This window comes from Mandrillus leucophaeus, unplaced genomic scaffold (assembly GCF_000951045.1).
Source record: "Mandrillus leucophaeus isolate KB7577 unplaced genomic scaffold, Mleu.le_1.0 Scaffold218, whole genome shotgun sequence".
NCBI lineage: Eukaryota > Metazoa > Chordata > Mammalia > Primates > Cercopithecidae > Mandrillus > Mandrillus leucophaeus.
In genome coordinates this window covers 364,917-382,956 of record NW_012102232.1, presented here as the reverse complement: position 1 = coordinate 382,956, position 18,040 = coordinate 364,917, and the positions used below count along the sequence as shown (strand labels likewise).

Sequence of the window (18,040 nt, the reverse complement as noted above, 5' to 3'; positions counted from 1 at the left end):
CATTTTCTCTCTTATTTGTGCTATCCTTCATTTAGTCATTAAAAAAATTATACTACAGATATTTGTATGTCTACCAAGGGACAGGTTGGGATAGGCGATGGATGCAGCTGACCAGGCAGTCTGTTGTGGGGACCATCATCTTCTCTCTATCCTTCCTTCATATGTATACTCTCTTCTATGCTCCTCCAACGTGTGTTGCTCGTTGTTCTGGAACAATCCATGCCTTCCAATTAGGACTATTAACTTCCAGTTAGTACTGTTAACACATTGGTTCTCAATTTTCAACAAGCATAATTTTATACATTTTAATTTCTAGATAACTGGACAATTCATATCCACATAAAATTAGTGGTATGTAATGGTTCTTTTTAGAAAGATCACCTTGTTCTCTGTTACCGAATAGCTATTATAATACACTATTTGGAATCCCAAATTACTTACATTGCTCCCAACAAAATCTTAGATTTTATCATCCTGCTTTTGAAAGTGTCCATGTGACACTGATTCAAATGTGTGAAATTAGTAGTTGAAAATTTATAGTGATAACAGGCTCTAATGATCAAAAGGTCCAAATATCTTCAGGGATTTCAGTGAGTAAACCACACACACAGCAAATTATTATTTCAGCAATGCATTCTGAAGAATTGCACATTCTGATCAGAGTTGGTCTTGGTAACTGTATGTTTCCAAGTTAATAAAACATCTTAATGTTTACAACTAGTGTTTCACTGAAGTTTTCTGCCAAAATATCCAGAAATAACAGAAAATTCATTTTTATAATGGATGAATTTAGGAATATTGGCTCTTTCCCCTTCTCATCTTTACTTTTTTGCAAGATAAAGGATTGTCTTAAAACTTCTGGTTACACTTATGGCAAGGTATTAATACATACATTTAAATTAACAGCTATCATTAGAGGTTTGCCAGATAATCAAAGGTAGATAAGATTTTCAAGAAACTGAATGAGCAGAAAGTTATGATCCTCAATTATCTTTAAAAGCTTTGACGAAAACCTCAATTGACTAAAAGGGAAAATGTTCTAACTGCATGTCAATTACACTATCACTATAGTACATATTGTAAAGGTGGTATGTGATATGTAAGTGGTAAAGAAATTAGGTGTGTTGCTGAGTTGCAATTAATATGGAAAGTTTTACATTTAAGATATGGAACTAATAATCTACCTTCTACCCCAATTAGAAGATTTCAAAGCATAAATATGATTCTAAAACTATTGCCTAAACAAGAAATAGCCAATTCATTGAAAATCCACGTCAATCTGAATCTGATTATTTACTATATGTATATGATACCAAATGGTGGATTGATTTCTACAATTTCTGCACTTCCACACATCATGGGAATAGACATATTTATCCATTTGGATTTTTAAACTAATGAGAACATATTTAATTCAATAAGCACAGAAAAATGTTTTTGCAATTAAAAAGCTCATAGGGCAACAAGGCTATTCACTTCAGAATACCGCCCCCATGTATTTTCTAAAATCCTGAGGACCGTTCATGGGAAACATTTTAATAAAAACCAAAAACTATGTTATCATTATGTTTAATTCCATTAATGTGCAGTCACTCATTCAATAAACATAAATACAGTGCCTGGTATGGGTGCCTTGTATTAAATAGTTGTGATTGATATAAAAATGAGTAAGATATGGTACCTGCTCTCTCAGGGTTTAAAACATAATAGATACAATAAATAAACAAAAATAATAGTACACTACAATGTTTTTGTTTACTACTATATTCCTAGAACCCAACCCACTGTTTGAGATTCAGTAAATACTTGTGCAATAGAATTGGTGCTATGAAAGAGAGCTGCCTAAAATTTTGTGGCCAAACTGCATGGAAATATTTGGGTAAGAGTGTAAAGAGTTGCTCTTGAAGGATGTATGGAGGTTTGCCAAAAATTTAAGGAAAAGGGGTGCTTCCAAAACACAGAACAGAATTGCAATGATACAAAATGATTTAAAAAGTTTGTATTCTTGCAGAAAAATGGAGATGGATTTATGAAGCTGCAATTAGACCACGTGGGTGGAAACAATCATAGATGTTGCTGGTAAAATATGGTAAATCCATGTCCCATTTGGAGAAGCTTATCCACTATTCTTTGGAATGTGGAAAGCCATAGTAGACTCTAAAAATGAGAGTCATAACAGATTTGTGAACTTTGGAAGCTCTGTGGGTATGGGCTGGAGGTAGAAGATTGGGGTCAGGAAGAGGATAGGGAATTTTTTGGGAGATTAGGATTGTACTAAAGCAGTGACATGGAAAATTGTGGTGGGGGGAAGCAGGGACATAAATTAGTGGGGAGGATAGACAGTTTTGAGTGATGTGATTTGGCGACCGATTAAATACAGGGTGCAGGGGAGGAGAGTGGAATATACCCCTGTGGTTTTTCTTGGGTAAATATTCATCTCTGATAGTCTTTGAAAGAATTTCTTATGTAGCAGAGGCCCCTTCATGCATCCTTGAGCACAGCTACATAAAATAAATTGGATTAAATGGAACCTATTTTACAATTCAACCTCATATTTGTTGGTGTTAAAAAATGAATTTGACAGGGCACTTTCAACTAAGGACTGATGAGTCATAAATCATCAAGCAATAACCTTAGGACCTCAGCAAATTTCTCACCCTTCTTCAGCACCTGCTAGAATCCAGGCTAACATCAAAAGCTTTTTAGGGTTAAAACAGATAGCAACCCCTTGTATACTATAAACACACAAATGCAATGGTATCTTTCAAAGTAATTGTATTGGGATCTTCAAGGGCAACAATCATTTTTTTTTTTCCTCTGAGGAGTAGCAGGCACTTATTTCTGTGATTTAGCACATAGTAGAAGTTCAACAAATATTTAATGTGTGCATGTTGATTGTATCTTTGAAGAGCAGAAGCCCCTTTAAATGACCTTCCCTTGACCGACCTACTGGATTAAATGACATTCTTCATTCCTTCTTGGAGCATACTATCGCCCAAAGGACTCCGTGAGTGCTATGCCTAGTAGACTGCTCTATTTAAGGGTAAGACCATTACCAAAAGTTAGCTGGGCTTGGTCCTAAACCTGTTAATGTTATTTGAACTGGTTATGGTGGTTTTGCAAGTTAATTGCATTTTACTCATAAAATATAAGGATAGAATGGAAGGGAGTTGATCGTTTTGAAAAACGTTTTTGAAATATTTGGTAGAGGTGAGTTACTAACAATTGCTGTTCAAATAGATGTATAAATAAATATTAAAATCTGGAACATTTACTTTAAAAACCTGTACTTTGCTAGTGTGTTCTTTCTCCACTTTAAAGAAAACAAAACTAGACATCATAGATGGTACACTCTGAAAGACAACAGGGAAATCCCATCAGTTGTAATAAATACATTCAATATTGCTTTGGGCTGACATCAAAATAATAGCAAAATATACCTTTATTTGCTTTTAAGTTAAATAAATGCTTATGGAAAATGTGCATCTAAAACTTCCCTGTGCTAACCAATTTCATTTTTGTATAATTTATCAAATACTAGTTTCAGTAAGTTGGATAAGATGTCAATACTGTTTTTTTTTCTTGAAAGCAGCATATATTAGCGGAGTCTGTGTCAGCATTTAAACAGAGGCATGGACATTCCTGTCTCCTTAACAACCTGTTCAAACACACCATTGGGTTCTAGCCTTTTACATCCTGGTGCTGGATAGAGACATTAATTTTCTCATAAGGTCATTTCATTGCATGTTTACAGTTGTCTTCACATGATAAGCCATTCCTATCAGAGAAACAAAACATTAGGAAGGCATTTTTGAAGACATCTTAGAATATCAACTAAGCCATAATTTGAAACAGTCATCAACTAGGTTCACACCATTGTTTCATAATGTTACACACTGATGAACAACTACATTCCACTGAACACTAGAATATTTCTCATTTTGTTTTTGAGAAATGATCAGAACCAGAAATAAATATTTTTTCAGGACTGATTTGGCATTTAAATAGGAGGTTGCATGCCAAGAAAAGGCTCCTTGGATATGTAAGGAATGCTGTCTCTATTATGAGCTGTGGGGAATTCTTTCCACAGCTGTGTCGGATAGCTTTTAGGGTAACTCTATGGACATACCCTGTATTATTCCCTCCTCTTGAATGTGGGTGGGACTTATGACTTGGTTTTAACCAATAGAATATGGCAAAGATGATGGGATGTTACTCCCATAATTAGGTTAGTTTGTCTGTCTACCTACCTATGTGCATATACAGCTCTGTCTTGTTAGCATGCACTTGAGAGACTCTTCCAATAACCTCAAAGAAACAAGCTGCTATGATATAAATTGCCCATGAAGAGCATCACATAACAGGAAAATATGGGTGGTCTCTAAAAACTGAGGGCCTCAGTCCTATACCTGCAAGGAGCTGAATTCTGAATTCTGCCAACAATCATATACAGTTAGAAGAAGAACCTGAGTTCAAGATGAGAATGTGGGTGGCTGACACCTTGATTGCAGCCTTGAACAGAGGAACTAGTGAGTTGTGCCCAGATTTCTGAGCCACAGAGACTATGAGATGATGAATCTGTGTTGTTTTAAATTGCAGAGTTTGTAGTACTTTGTTACACAATAGTAGAAAACAAATACAGTAGGATCAGTGGGCCTTTTCTTTTGGTTTTCTTTCTTTCTTCCTCTTTCCTGATGCTACTTCTCCTACTAGCACTTAACATTAGTTTTATTTTCACCGGACCTGTTTGGAGATCCAGATAACTATACCCCAGCAAGTCCCCTCAACCCACCACCTCATAGTAAACCAGAGTGATACTTTTTATTTGCCTATGCAATCTTACACTCTATCCCCCCAAAAGTAGGAGGCATAACTGCAAATTTTGTGAATGCATTGAATGTAAAAGTTTCTTCCAATAGGTATTTCTAAAATACCTGTTAATATATTGTCCCATTTTCTCTGTATTTATCTGTGAAAGATGTTTCTGAGTGTCTTCTGTTTCTGGTAGGTCTTCCTAATTTACTAAAATTGATTTAGACGTACATATGTTATTTATTTTTAAAGAATAAAGGAAATCAAATTTGTAGGAAAATAAAAATATGTGTTCTTACTGGATTTATTAGATCAAGAGAAGAAGCTTTGTAGATGTTTTAGAAAAACAGAATCATGAGTGATCACATTCTGTCGATTCCTTTGGAAATATATCCAGTACACTCCTGCCTCTTTTACTTTCTCCCCCTTATCTTTTTCTCCTTCCACTTTTTTCCCCTCTCCTCAGTCTACCATAGTTCATTCCTTCTACCAGCGTTAGCTGGCAGATCCATCCTGTGCACAGTGACATAGAGCGTTTTCTTATGGAAATACAATCCACAAAGTGAAAGTTTTCTTTGATTGTTCATACCTGCATGTGTGTTTTCCACCTCCTCAGGAAGTTTTGGAAACTTCAGAGGCAGAGGAGGGCAAAAGACCAATTTTATCTAAAAGTTCTGTTGACCACAGCACAGTCACTCTTGAGTCTGTCTGTAGGGTTACCACTGATCTTGTGGAAGGTCTTCAGATGGAGTAAATAGATAATATTCTTGCCCTTAATGCCCACAGTTCTTTTCAAACATACATGCTGAGTTTCTGACATTATTTTATGTTTTTATAGTTGCTCTGGAAAAGCAACACAATGCTGATTGCTAATTGGATTCTGAATAAAGCATGTTTGTATGTACGTGAATTTGCCCACATGGTCACCTTTAACGTTAACGGGAGGGTAGAAGATTGACTTCGTGTCGTGTGCTGAAAGGTTTTCACTTTCCAGATGCCTTAGAAAGTGAAGGAGAGCACTTATGTCATTTTCATGCCAACCAAAAGTAAAATGTTTTTTACTTAATGATGAGAAATATTTCCCAGCTCTACCCACGTGGAGGGGAGTGAAAAATGGCTCATCCACTTTCAATCAAGTTATCTGCATGTCAATAATGAAAGCAGATCTTTTAAACAACAACCAAAAAAAAAGTAGAATAATGTTTTGATTTATGTGTTGAAGACCCATCAGAAATTATCTCTTTGGACAAACAGAGAAAGCAAAGGAAAGGAAAATATTTAAAATAAGATATAGAGGGAGATTCTTCAGTCTGTCTAAATGAAGAGCAAGCGTTGCAGGAAGATACACATTAATCAAGTAATTAACCTTTCAATAGTGTTATTTATTTTGGAGAGCAATTTTGCCACCCCAAGAATTATGGCCAGACATTTATTTTACCAGATTAAAAAAAATAATGTATGTTAACTCTTTAATGGTTTAAAGAGTGCATGTCATCTAAGTGGCTGACAGATTGCTGTGTAACTAGAGCCGAGGAACCAGTGTGCGGGAATAGGCTGTCACTCAAGCAGATGTCATCTTTGCAGAAGCTCAGAACACGTCTTTTTATTATTGAAGAGCATTGTCATGTTGGCAGATTCAGGGACAGAGTCTGAAATAAAAAATCTTCATGCAAGGAGAAGTATGTCATCCCCCAGATCTGCTTAATGCTTTTTCTCCCAAGACTGAAGGCCTTCAAGGTCATTGCTGGTCATTAGACTCAATTAAAAATTAGGAACAGAAAATTGATCTTCGCCTACCTCCAAATGCATCTGCATTAGGTGGCACATGGATGTTAAACTTGTTAATAATTCAAAACTTGGCGTAGGCATATTTTCTTGAAACTGAACAGTTTGGAGAAAAAGAACATATCTAGGTTACCCCAGAGGAGAAAACAAATTACCTTTTGCCTTTCTGACATCTTATTCTCCTTCAGTGCACCTGGCCAATCTCCACCTGGCAGTGCTCTCAATCACCCAGATGGAAAGGGAGTTGAGGTGGCCCCTCCAAAAACTGATGAAGTTCAGCCTTACCACTGGTCTAATAGAATGTGCTCTATAGTGGAACAGACTACATTATATGCATCTGTCTTTCAGGGACCAATAGGCTGACTATATTCTTTTTTTGCACCATAAAGCAAAGAAATATTTTTCTGACTGTTTCCACATTTACTTATCCATGATATTATCAGTAGATTGCTTTTATCGTTATGCTTAGTTCCATGAATAATACTTTAGTGCTGTAGTTTGCTTAATACAGCATTTATCTAGGATTTTCTATCTTCTAGTATATGTAGACTAGAAATAACACTTCTTATAATATGACTATTTAACTTTCAAGATGTTCAGATAATATGGGAGAGCAATATGATGGATGGTGTCATGTATATGTACAAAATGATAAAGTAAAGCAGTTAGCTTTTCTGCATACAAATCTTGCCAATTGAGTATTAAAACTTGTTTAGAACTGTTGATTCAAATTCATCAAGGAAATGAATAGAATATTTGAAGACCTGACAATATCTCTATTTCTATTCCCGCCCACTGACCAGAGAGAGCTGTATAATGCAAAATTCGAAGAGATTCAGTTACTAAACAGAAGTCTCTAGAGAATAACCATAAGAGTTCTCATTTACATCACAGTTCTTGTGCAAGTTAAGAAGGAAGGATCACAAAGTTAAGAGTCTATTTCTATTTGAATAATTTCAATACATTACCAGAGCTAATTTTCTATAATGTCCCTAAGACTGTAAGCGGAGACTTTATACTCCCTAGTCTCTTGTGATCAAAAAAACTTCCAAATCAGACTTGCAAATCGCCTTCTCATCACATCAGTAGAGCTGCCAGATAAGAAAGTCTTGTAAGAAAGGGAACAACCAGAGTGCATTCATTAGTGTCATTGTACTCTAATTGAAGAAGTGACTTCTTTTGTATCCTAAGATGGAAAATCAGTAAGCTTGTGACTGGACTCGTTACATGTAGCTCCTGGCTGAATGGCAGAACAGTACTTGCACATTCAAGAATGCCTGTGATGACAGAAAATACTATAAAATATAGAATCTACTCTTTCAAGTTTACTTTAAGATCATGATTGCACTTGAGATACCATTTATTGCCTGTTGCTTTATAAATTGTTGAAAAAAAATCCTCTCAAAAGGGCGTTTTTCCATTACTCAGCTTACTATTTTACATTTAGTATCTTTAGTTGTGAAGACATGATAGATCATTAATATGTTCTTTATGGATCTTTAATATGCCAAACCATCTTGGTTTCTGTGGGAACAGCTGTTCTAGCACCATGCTTATTCCAGTAGTAGCAATTATACCCCCCGCCCGACCTCTTTAAGCAGAAGAAGGTGCTACTTCTATAGCCTCATCAGGATCCAAATAAGCATTATTTGACTCAAGCCAGGGATGCATTTTGAAGGAAATGAAGACAGATCCCAAGGGCATATATTTATCAGATCTATACTTGGTTTTATTACATAGGTTGAAACGTGAAAATTAGACCATTTTATTAGAATTTTATATTTATATATTTTTGAGCTTCAATTTTCTTACCTGGAGATTAGGATTAATAATTCCTACTTGACCACAGTGTCTTGGGGCGAGAATGGGATGATGTTTGTGGAAATGCAGTGCAAACTGCATGAAGTGATGTAGAAGTGGAAGTTATTTTTATGGGAAATAATTGTTTCATATCTACTGCTGCTTATGTAACGAAGTGTATCTTGCTAGCTACTGAGCTCCTCATATATGGAGAAACTAAAGCAGAATTTGTCAGGGTTACTCTATAATGACACGTCCAGGGGAAGGGACGACTAGCAAGATGATTACATGGTATCTACCAACCATAGACTTCTATGACCCTTTGATTTCATTTACAATTACATTTAATTGTAAAGCGTTTTTGGAGGGAGTACTGATGGGCTTGCAAATATGCATGTCAAGGGATATATATCAAAACAATGTTTAAAAATTTATACAGGTGTGGTAAAGATATTTGATTTGTGTATTATTAAGAGATGACAGGAACTCATTCAAGGTCACATTTGGCTCATGCAATCAAGTCTTTTAAAAATTGTTACCTATTCAGGGAGACCTGAGGACCTTAAAAATAATTCTGCCAATCTCCAAGGCAAAATGAAAAGTCTAGTAGCTCTTTTTACCGTGTTATTTTCTTCATAAAGCATAGATTCATTAAATGTCCCAAAAAAGGCACAAATGAATATTCATTTAGACTGGAATGAATGCTGAAGACACTAACTCTAGTTTTTACTGTTAGTTTAATAAAATATTTCCCATGGCTTGGATATGTTTCAGTTTATTCAATATTAAGGCCCCCTTGCCCTGTTTTTTTTTCCTGTCGTTGGCAATATCCATCAGATAATGACCTGACAACCTAACCTGTCTTACTATGCAGAATAATCAAAGTAGGTGACTACCAGCCTCTAGGAGAATTGTATCTCCTGCTTCTCAGTTTAATGGATGTGTGTCATAGGAATTCCCTGCAAAATTGTGCCTAGGGGCTTTAGGATCCAAGTCAAAGGGATTCATAAAATGAATGTGTTATAAATCTAGCTGTGGAAGATTGATGTTAAGGCTCCTTAAATGCTTGCTAAATCTATTCACAAAAAGAGTTGGTACAGTTATCTCCTTTTTAGTAGCCTGTCATTTTAGTGCTCTTTAAAGAAATCATTAAAGATATTTGAAGTTGTCAGAATCAGAGGGTTCATGTTTTGGAGAAATTCCAGAAAAGAAACTCCTTACATAGAGACACTCTCAAGACAATTTAGGTATAGCAAAATCTATCTGGTAAAATAGACTAATAGAAGGCTTTTCAAATCACAAGTACAATAAAGTTAGTTTTACTCGTTCATTCATTTATGTATATATTTATAGAGTATATGTCAGATATAATTCTAGGTGCTTCTCAAGAAGGAAGAAAACATATAGTGCCTGCTTTCATGAAGCTTACAGTATAATCAACTTTTAATCTGTGGAAAAATATAATTATGCTATAAGTTGTCTGATGTCATTGGCAGCATTGGCATGTTGCCCTTTGATGCATACTTTTAAATGCAGTGCCTAAAGTGCAGACTGGTAGATCTTTGAAAAAAGTCACCAAAGTTGACAGCGAATACAGATACTGAGAGAACTGCAAAACAAGTCACGTAGCTTTATCCAGAGAGAATATAAGAAGCTCATAGGTACTCTGACAATACAGTAGTTCAGCTCATTGCAAAGAGTCATAACTTAAGATTAGTGTTACACTGATTTGCTGATCACACACATTTCATTGCAACTCAGTAGAGTGGAACTGTATATTGTCACAATCCATACCTTGTGGAAACTACGGGGTATTGATGTTGGTGGTCCTTCACGTTCACTTCCAGAGTCCTAGGCCACCTGTTGTTGTCTGTCTCTTTAGGCTCCAAAATTGTGCTTGGGCAAACTAAATGGATGATTGATGGCTTTTAGGCTTTTAAGAAAAGGGCATATCTTCACCCTTAAATTCCCATGTTTAAAAGCTTGAATTCCACCATTAGGCTACTGTCTAAATTCTCAAATGTCATCAGCAAATCACATGAACATTTACTCATTGAAATTGTCCTAATGAAAAGGCTTAGAACTAAACCTTGCAGAGAAAGAAAACAAAGACGCATTAGAGAGTTCCATACTCTTGAGATTCTTATACTCCAGCTTGAGAAAAGAGTGACTATCAGGTTAAATGCTGATAAAAGATTGCAATAGCATTTTATGATTATAGATGCTTTTACATGGGATAGTGCTGATGAATTGCCAAATGAATTGCACAGCCAGGCCTTTGGCCTATTTTATTGGGCACAGGAGGCTGAATTCTATTATTCTTGTTGCTCAAGAGGGCTCATCTTCGTGAGTTAAAATAGCTGAGCTTCCTCTACACCCGTTAAGAATTTGGTTTCCAGCTAACAGAGCTTAAAGAAGGAAGAGCATTTTAATTATTTTCTCCATTTCTTCTTTACTCCCTGCCTCTGTACAAAGCAAACATGCTGCTTTGGTGAAAGCTCTTTTCCACAGTTTGACAATTCATCACCCATCTCTGAGTGTCTCTCTCACTTTTTGCTTTTAAGCTCAGTGTTCAGACATTTATCTTCACAGAGGTGAACAGAGGGAACATCTTTAAATATGGCATCGATACAGTATGTCCTGGCCCAGATGCAAGCCTCTTAAGTCAGTTTCCCTCAATCTTGTTACTACACATTAGCTCTGAACAGGATTATCTCCCAGCCTGCCAGTCAAGATGTTCAAGGGGAAAAAAAAGGGAGAGCAAAGAGCTTTTGTGCTCATCAGTCTGCCTTGGGACTGGTGGGATGAAAATTTGTTCTGACCTTACTTTACTCATGTGGCTATGAATTGCAGTTACTGCTGTATATGTTGCAGGAAAAAAAAAAAACTGATTGGAAACACACATACTCCTTCGTTATATATATGGATTTCCAGAAAATTACACAGAAATGTTGTCTGCATACGTAATTTATAGCATAGTTTAATCAATACTTAAAGAAATTTAGCAGTTGAGTCCTAATAAGTGATTATTTAGATTGGATTGGGTGGGAGCTAATGAAATAATTAGCAACATTTCACTATGATTAATTTATAGCTGTATATTAAGTGCTCAATTAGTTTAAGAAATCTGAGTTCCCCAAGTGCTGGCTGAAGAAGGCAAATGTCTCAGCAGTGGTAAAGCTGATTGAATTGAAGTTTTCCAAGTCTTTGAAATCAGCTGTTGCTGTATCAGCTCCTCAACATATTGAGCCCAGGGCATGGCTTCAGGAGGGAGTGCTAAAAGTAGACGCTGGTAGACTCAGGGGATTCAGCAAGTGAGGAAAACCTTTTTATGATATGACTCATCAATACCCCATAGACGAACATAAAAGGCAAAATGTTTAGGAGCTGTATTAGGCCATTCTTGCATGGCTACTAAGAAATGTCTGAGACTGGGTAATTTAAAACAAAAGGAGATTTGTTTGTCTCATGGTTCTGCAGGCTTTATAGGAAGCATGGTGATGGCATTTGCTTGGCTTCCTGTGGGGGGTGGTGCTCAGGAAGTTTAAAGTCATGGTGGAAGATGAAGGGGAGCAGGTGTCTCACATGGCAGGAGTAGGAGAAAGAGGGGGAAGGAGGTGCCACACTTTTAAATGACCAGATCTCATGAGAACTCACTATCATGAAGATAGTATTAAGCCATTAGGGATCCACCCCCATGATCCAAACCCTCTCACCAGGCCCCACCTCTAGCTTTGGGGATTACAATTCAACATGAGATTTGTGTAGGGACAAATATCCAAACTACATCAGGAACTTTTGAGTTATAGGTTATGGGGGTAAAATGTCACTGCCATCTCTAAAACCCTTCAAGCTTGTATATACAACTGAAGGAAAAACATCTTTCATGATCATAGGAAGCTCCCTTATCCTTAATGTATCTGATGATTTTGTTTTCCTCTTTGTTGAATAGACTTTGTGACCGTTATAACTCTGCTTCTTTATATTTTATTTTTGAAAGTATTCAAATACAGTTTTAAGCTTATCCAATTATATGTATTTCAAAAATTTACAAGTTTGACATTTTTAGATTATAATCTCCTCAAGAACAAGAACATATTTTCAACTCTGCTGTATAAAGTATGTGCAAAAACCTGTGAAAGGTCTTGAGATTTTGATGAGACTGATGCAGTTTCATAGATGTTGGAAGAATGCAGGAGACTCTTGGGTCAGAGGCAAAAGACTTTATTATTCATAGGAATAGTAGTACCCAAAATTATAGATCTTCTGGCATCTGTCCCCCAAGCCCCAATTCGTATAGGGCAATACAAAGAGGGCCAGGTGACATCTGCACATCCAGTGGGTTGCTTTGCTGGAGGGGAACCCTAAGCTTAGGAAACCCAAATCTATTATAACGGGTAATAAGGATGTCTGCCTTTTTTGTTCTAGAGGGAGACATTATTTCTGTCTTCTAAGACTCTTCGTTACACAAACATTGTTGAAAAAATTTGTCAGGAAGAAAGGCAGCTGGTGTCTCTGCTTGCAAGATGTGCAGAAATATGGGAGATCCATGAAGAATTTTCTCCCAACAGTACCCAGCAAAATGTCTGTGGAGGAACTGAGACTGATTGTTACAAAGAAGCAAAGACAGAGGTTAACCTGATCTCGGTCTTCAAGCAACAAAGTGGAAAGAGTTTCATCTATGCTCCTTGGGCCCCTTATTAGGTAAAACAAGGAAAGTAAATGAAATCAGATTTCGAATCAGTTGTTACTTACTTATTTGAGTTATAAACTAAAATACTGTTGTTATGTGATACGGTTTGGTTCTGTGTCCCCACCCAAATCTCATCTCCAGTTGAAATCTCCATGTGTTGAGGGAGGGACCTGGTGGGAGGTGATGGATCATGGGGGCAGTTTCCACCATGCTGTTCTTGTGATAGTGAGTGAGTTCTCACAAGATCTGATGGTTTAAAAGTGTTTGGCAGTTCCTCCCTGGCTCTCTCTCCTGCCACCTTGTAAAGAAGGTGCGTGCATCCCCTTTGCATTCCACGATTGTCAGTTTCTAGAGACCTGCCCGGCCATGCAGAACTATGAGTCAATTAAACCTCTTTTGTTTATAGATTACCCAGTCCCAGGCAATTCTTTATAGCAGTATGAAAACAGACTAATACATTATGGAAAATCCAATTAATGTAAAAGTGAAAGCCCTGCTTCCCTTACCTCATCCCACTTCCATAGGGGTAACTACCATTAACATTTTGGTAAGAGAAAAGTACTTCTAGTGATTAAGGCTGTACAGTGGTATCATTGACTTCTGGGAAGTATTTTCCTACCATAGACAGGATGAACCACTACTCATCAGGCATATTATGGTAGACAAGATGCTCTTTAGACAAATGCTCTTCTATTTAAATTCCGTAACTCTGGAAATAATTAACCTGTTGTGCCTTTACTGAGTATATAATTTACTTCCATTGTTTATTGTAAGGAATTACTCTTATTTATTACTCATTTATTTTTCCTTACAATAAACAATGGAAGTAAATATCTGCCTATCAACTTGGCTTTTAGCAAGCAGTCATTATTTCTAGTGGTGGTGAAACATCTGGTCAGTAGGTCTCCAAGATTTCAATATCCTCTACTCATTAACTTTCTTCTATTGGGTTTGAGTCTACTTATCTAATGGTAAAGAGAAATTAGGAGCTTTTCTCAGTTTGTGCTAGCCAGTATTCCACATATCCACTTTTGTTAATGTTCCATGCTTGGCAAAGATTGGTGGCTTGTGTTCTGAAACAGAGGGCATTATCATATTTTTTTTTTTTTCCTGAAAGGAGACTGTATATTGATTCTTTTTATATGATAATTTTCTCAGGGAAGAGAATAGGAGATTTTGAATATAAACTATAGTTGCTCATCAGGGTAAGGAATGCCAGATAAGCAAAATAGGAATGAATTTGTTAAATATCAGTTTTCCAAAATTATGTTAAAAGTTAAAACTATGGAAATTAGTTAAAACTATGGAATTTTATGGCAAAATCAATATGATCATTAAGTGAAAATTACTGTAAGTAAGAAGAAGGCCCATTTTATTTTGAAGAATGGTACATTTCCCCAACACTTGGAATCACTGTGGTGAGGTGGAACTATGAGGCATGAGTTTGGTGGCTAAGATTTGCAGGGAGTGGAGGGAGAGGTGCTAACAGAGCTGGGGACTGATTCTGATGCATGGATCACACATTTGTTGAATGGTTTGGGAGAACAAGTGCGAATGGTGGAGTTATTCTACTGTCTGTGGGCTTCACCTTCTTCCCACTGATGAATGAAAAACTAAAAGAGTTTGATATGCCCTGCTATTGGTTTAGTAAAGCTTTGGTTTCTAACAGTGATATGATTTGGATCTGTGTCCTCACCCAAATCTCATGTTGAAATGTAATCCCCAGTGCGGGAGGTGGGGTCTGGTGGGAGGTGATTTGATCATGGGGCGGTTTCTCATGGTTCAACACCATCCCTCTTAGTGCTATTGTTGCAATAGTGAGTTCTGGTGTGATCTGGTTGTTTAAAAGTGTGTAGTGCCTTCTCCCTCTCTTTCTTCCTCCTGTTCTGTCTATGTAAGATGTTCTTGCTCCCCCTGCACTTTTTGCCATGATTGTAAGTTTTCTGAGGCCTCCTCAGAAGTTGAACAGGTGCCAGCATCATGCTTCCTGTACAGCCTGCAGAACTGTGAGCAATTACATCTCTTTTCTTTATAAATTACCCAGTCTCAGCTATTTCTTTATAGCACTGTGAGAACAGACTAATACAACAATATCCCAGTCTGCAAAACAGAATATACTTGATACTAGAACAGTACCAAATCTTAAGTGAATGTGACAATTCAGGAGGCAAGGCTCTAGGGCCCTTCTTAAGAGACTATTTCAAATTTGATTCTGAAAATGCTGTTTTGGTGCTTTGGCTATTTTGATTAGATTCGCAAAGAAGGCTATACTTATAATATGAATATGATTATTCTGAATATGAATTGAATATGAACTTAGTGGCTGCAACTCCAGGACTTTCTATGAAGTAAAATGGATGGAACTCTCTCTTTTTTTTTTTTTTAAATAGGGTCTCACTCTGTCACCCAGGCTGGAGTACAATGGCGTGATCATGGCCCACTGTAGCCTTGACCTCTCAGGCTCAAGTCATCTTCGCACCTCAGCCTCCCAAGTAGCCGACAGGTGTGTGCCACCATGCCTGGCTAATTTTTTGCAGAGACAGCATTTAGCCATGTTGCACAGGCTAGTCTTGAACTCCTGGGCTCAAGTGATCTGCCTGCCTCGACCTCCCATAATGCTGGGATTACAGTTGTGAGCCACCATGCCTGACCTAGAGCTATTTTAGATACACTGTCCTGTATGTCGTAGAGTGAGCCACTTGAACCTTCCAATTTGTTTAATCACTAAATCTGAGATCTCTGTGTTCTCTCTCTGCATAATATGCATATATACATAATATATGCATATTGTATATGTACATATATATAATTATTTCTCTTTCCACTATTTTTTCCTGATACTCTGAGATAAAAAACACATCTCCAACATATGCATTAGGATTTACCCACTGAACCTATATTAACACATAATTCAGAAAAGCAGATGCAGACGATGTGAATCCCCTTTAAGTCCACTCCTTGCTTTGTTTAAGCTCCCCTTATCCTGTGTTGTGAACTCTGTACATGAATCGGGGTTTGTTTTCTTGGCTGCTTTACTGGTGGAATTAGACTTTCAGTGTGTTTACATCAGTTCCCAGTATCCTGGTGAGCTCTGTTTTCCTCAACTCTTCCCTATAATATAACCAAGGAAACAAACAAAACTCATCTACGGCTTGATAACTTAAATAATTAATTCAAAGAGGGAAGTGGTTTTGACAACACAAAAGTTAAACAAGATATAAGAAAATCACATTTATCTTAAAAGTCCAATACCTGTCCAGATCTTTTAAGTTCTGATTAATATCCTAAAATCTGTAGGAAGTCTTGTTCAAGTTTAATTTGGAGCAAAATTGTGCTAAGTTCAGGTTTTTAACAGGCATTATGGGTGATTTCTTTTAACTTTTATTCATGTGATAAAATTACATACACATTCCTGTTCAGAATATGCATGCATGACCTTTTTTTTTTTTTTTTTTTGCAGATAAAGGCTTGTTTTATTTTAATGGCTGATCTATGTAATCATGGAGACCTGTATATACAAAGGGGGAGCTTTTATTTCTTGGTCTCTTTCTGCTTGGACAAAGTCTTGATTTTCTCCCCCTTCTTGGCCTGGAGGCGCTCTTCACCGCACTTTTGTGCTTCCTTGGTCTTAGACCTGCGGGCCTCAGCCTGGTCAGCCAGGAGCTTCTTGCAGGCCTTGCCTGCCTTCAGCTTCTGGATGTATTCCATGAGAATCTGCTTGTTTTTGAACACATTCCCCTTCATCTTCAGGTACAGGCTGTGATACATGTGGCAATCAATCTTCTTAGATTCACGGTACTTTCTGAGCAGCCAGTGCAGAATCCTCATTCTTATCGAAGTGACCTGCCCTGGCATTTGGGCATTTGGCCGTATGCTTTTGCTTTCCTATGCACATGTGCTTGCCCTTCTGGTGGCCAAGGTGTTTTTCCAGAATCGAGCCCAGGAATGGACAGTCACAGGCTTCCAACTGATCGGCCCATCTTTGATCAGCTTCCAGATCTACTGATGGGAGTTGGCATTGTCGATTTCATCGGTCTCATTGGGGTCCAACCAGACCTTCTTCTTGCCATAGTGGTGGATGCTAGAGGCGAGCCTCTTCTGAAGCCTGAGCATACTTATGGCTGTGGCCACAGCAGCGAAAGGAATGAGGAAAGGGCTCCGTATGCATGACTTTCTATAGCCCCCATTAACTGGAAATTTGTTATCATTCTGGAATGTTTGCCTCTCAGTAACTTGTCACAAGGGTGCAGTGAGTCAAATATGACTGGCAAAAAAATTACACTCTGGTTTTCTTAGTTGATTTCAGTCACAGAAGGCTGAGGAATTGATCTGTCCACACAAACAGAACTAAGTGCAGTGGTCACCATTTTTTTCTGGGTGGTTCTAACTCTCACCATTCTCACAGAGGCTTGGCCAGTCTCCTTTCTATCTCCTGGGCTGACATTTGCTTTCATTCAGCCTGCTGTGCTTCACATTCATATAGACATGTCCCATTATGTTAGAGATTTAGAGCCTGTGGTGCCTTGCACTGGTTAATATCATTCTGTGATATTTATTGAGCACTCATAACGTGCTAGGTGCTGTAACACTGCCTGTATAATGGAGTCCGCTGTGAGCACAGCACAACACGGCAGGTTGACACACTGTGTATTTTTCCTAGCTTTAATTTCTTAGGCCGAGATGGAATTATTGTCCCATTTTTCTTCTCCATGAGGAGCATTTAACTTCATTCTATATTGTGTTCCCTGCATGCCTACTGACAATCTGAAGATAATATCACTTGGTGCTTGAAGCTAGAAATCCTTATTTGTTCTGATATCACATAATTTATGTTTGCAATTTCAGGCAGGTACAAATTTCTCAGAGTGTATGGTGTTTCTTGTAAGAACATTCAACAAATTTATCTCAGCTTTTTTGAAACTAGAATTTAAAAACTCAAATATCTATATT

General features: G+C 37.3%; 1 pseudogene; it reads right to left on the bottom strand.

Annotated features, from left to right (window-relative positions):
* Positions 1-16,621: 16,621 nt before the first annotated feature.
* Positions 16,622-17,206, bottom strand: LOC105540254 (annotated as a pseudogene).
* Between the last annotated feature and the right edge of the window lie 834 nt (positions 17,207-18,040).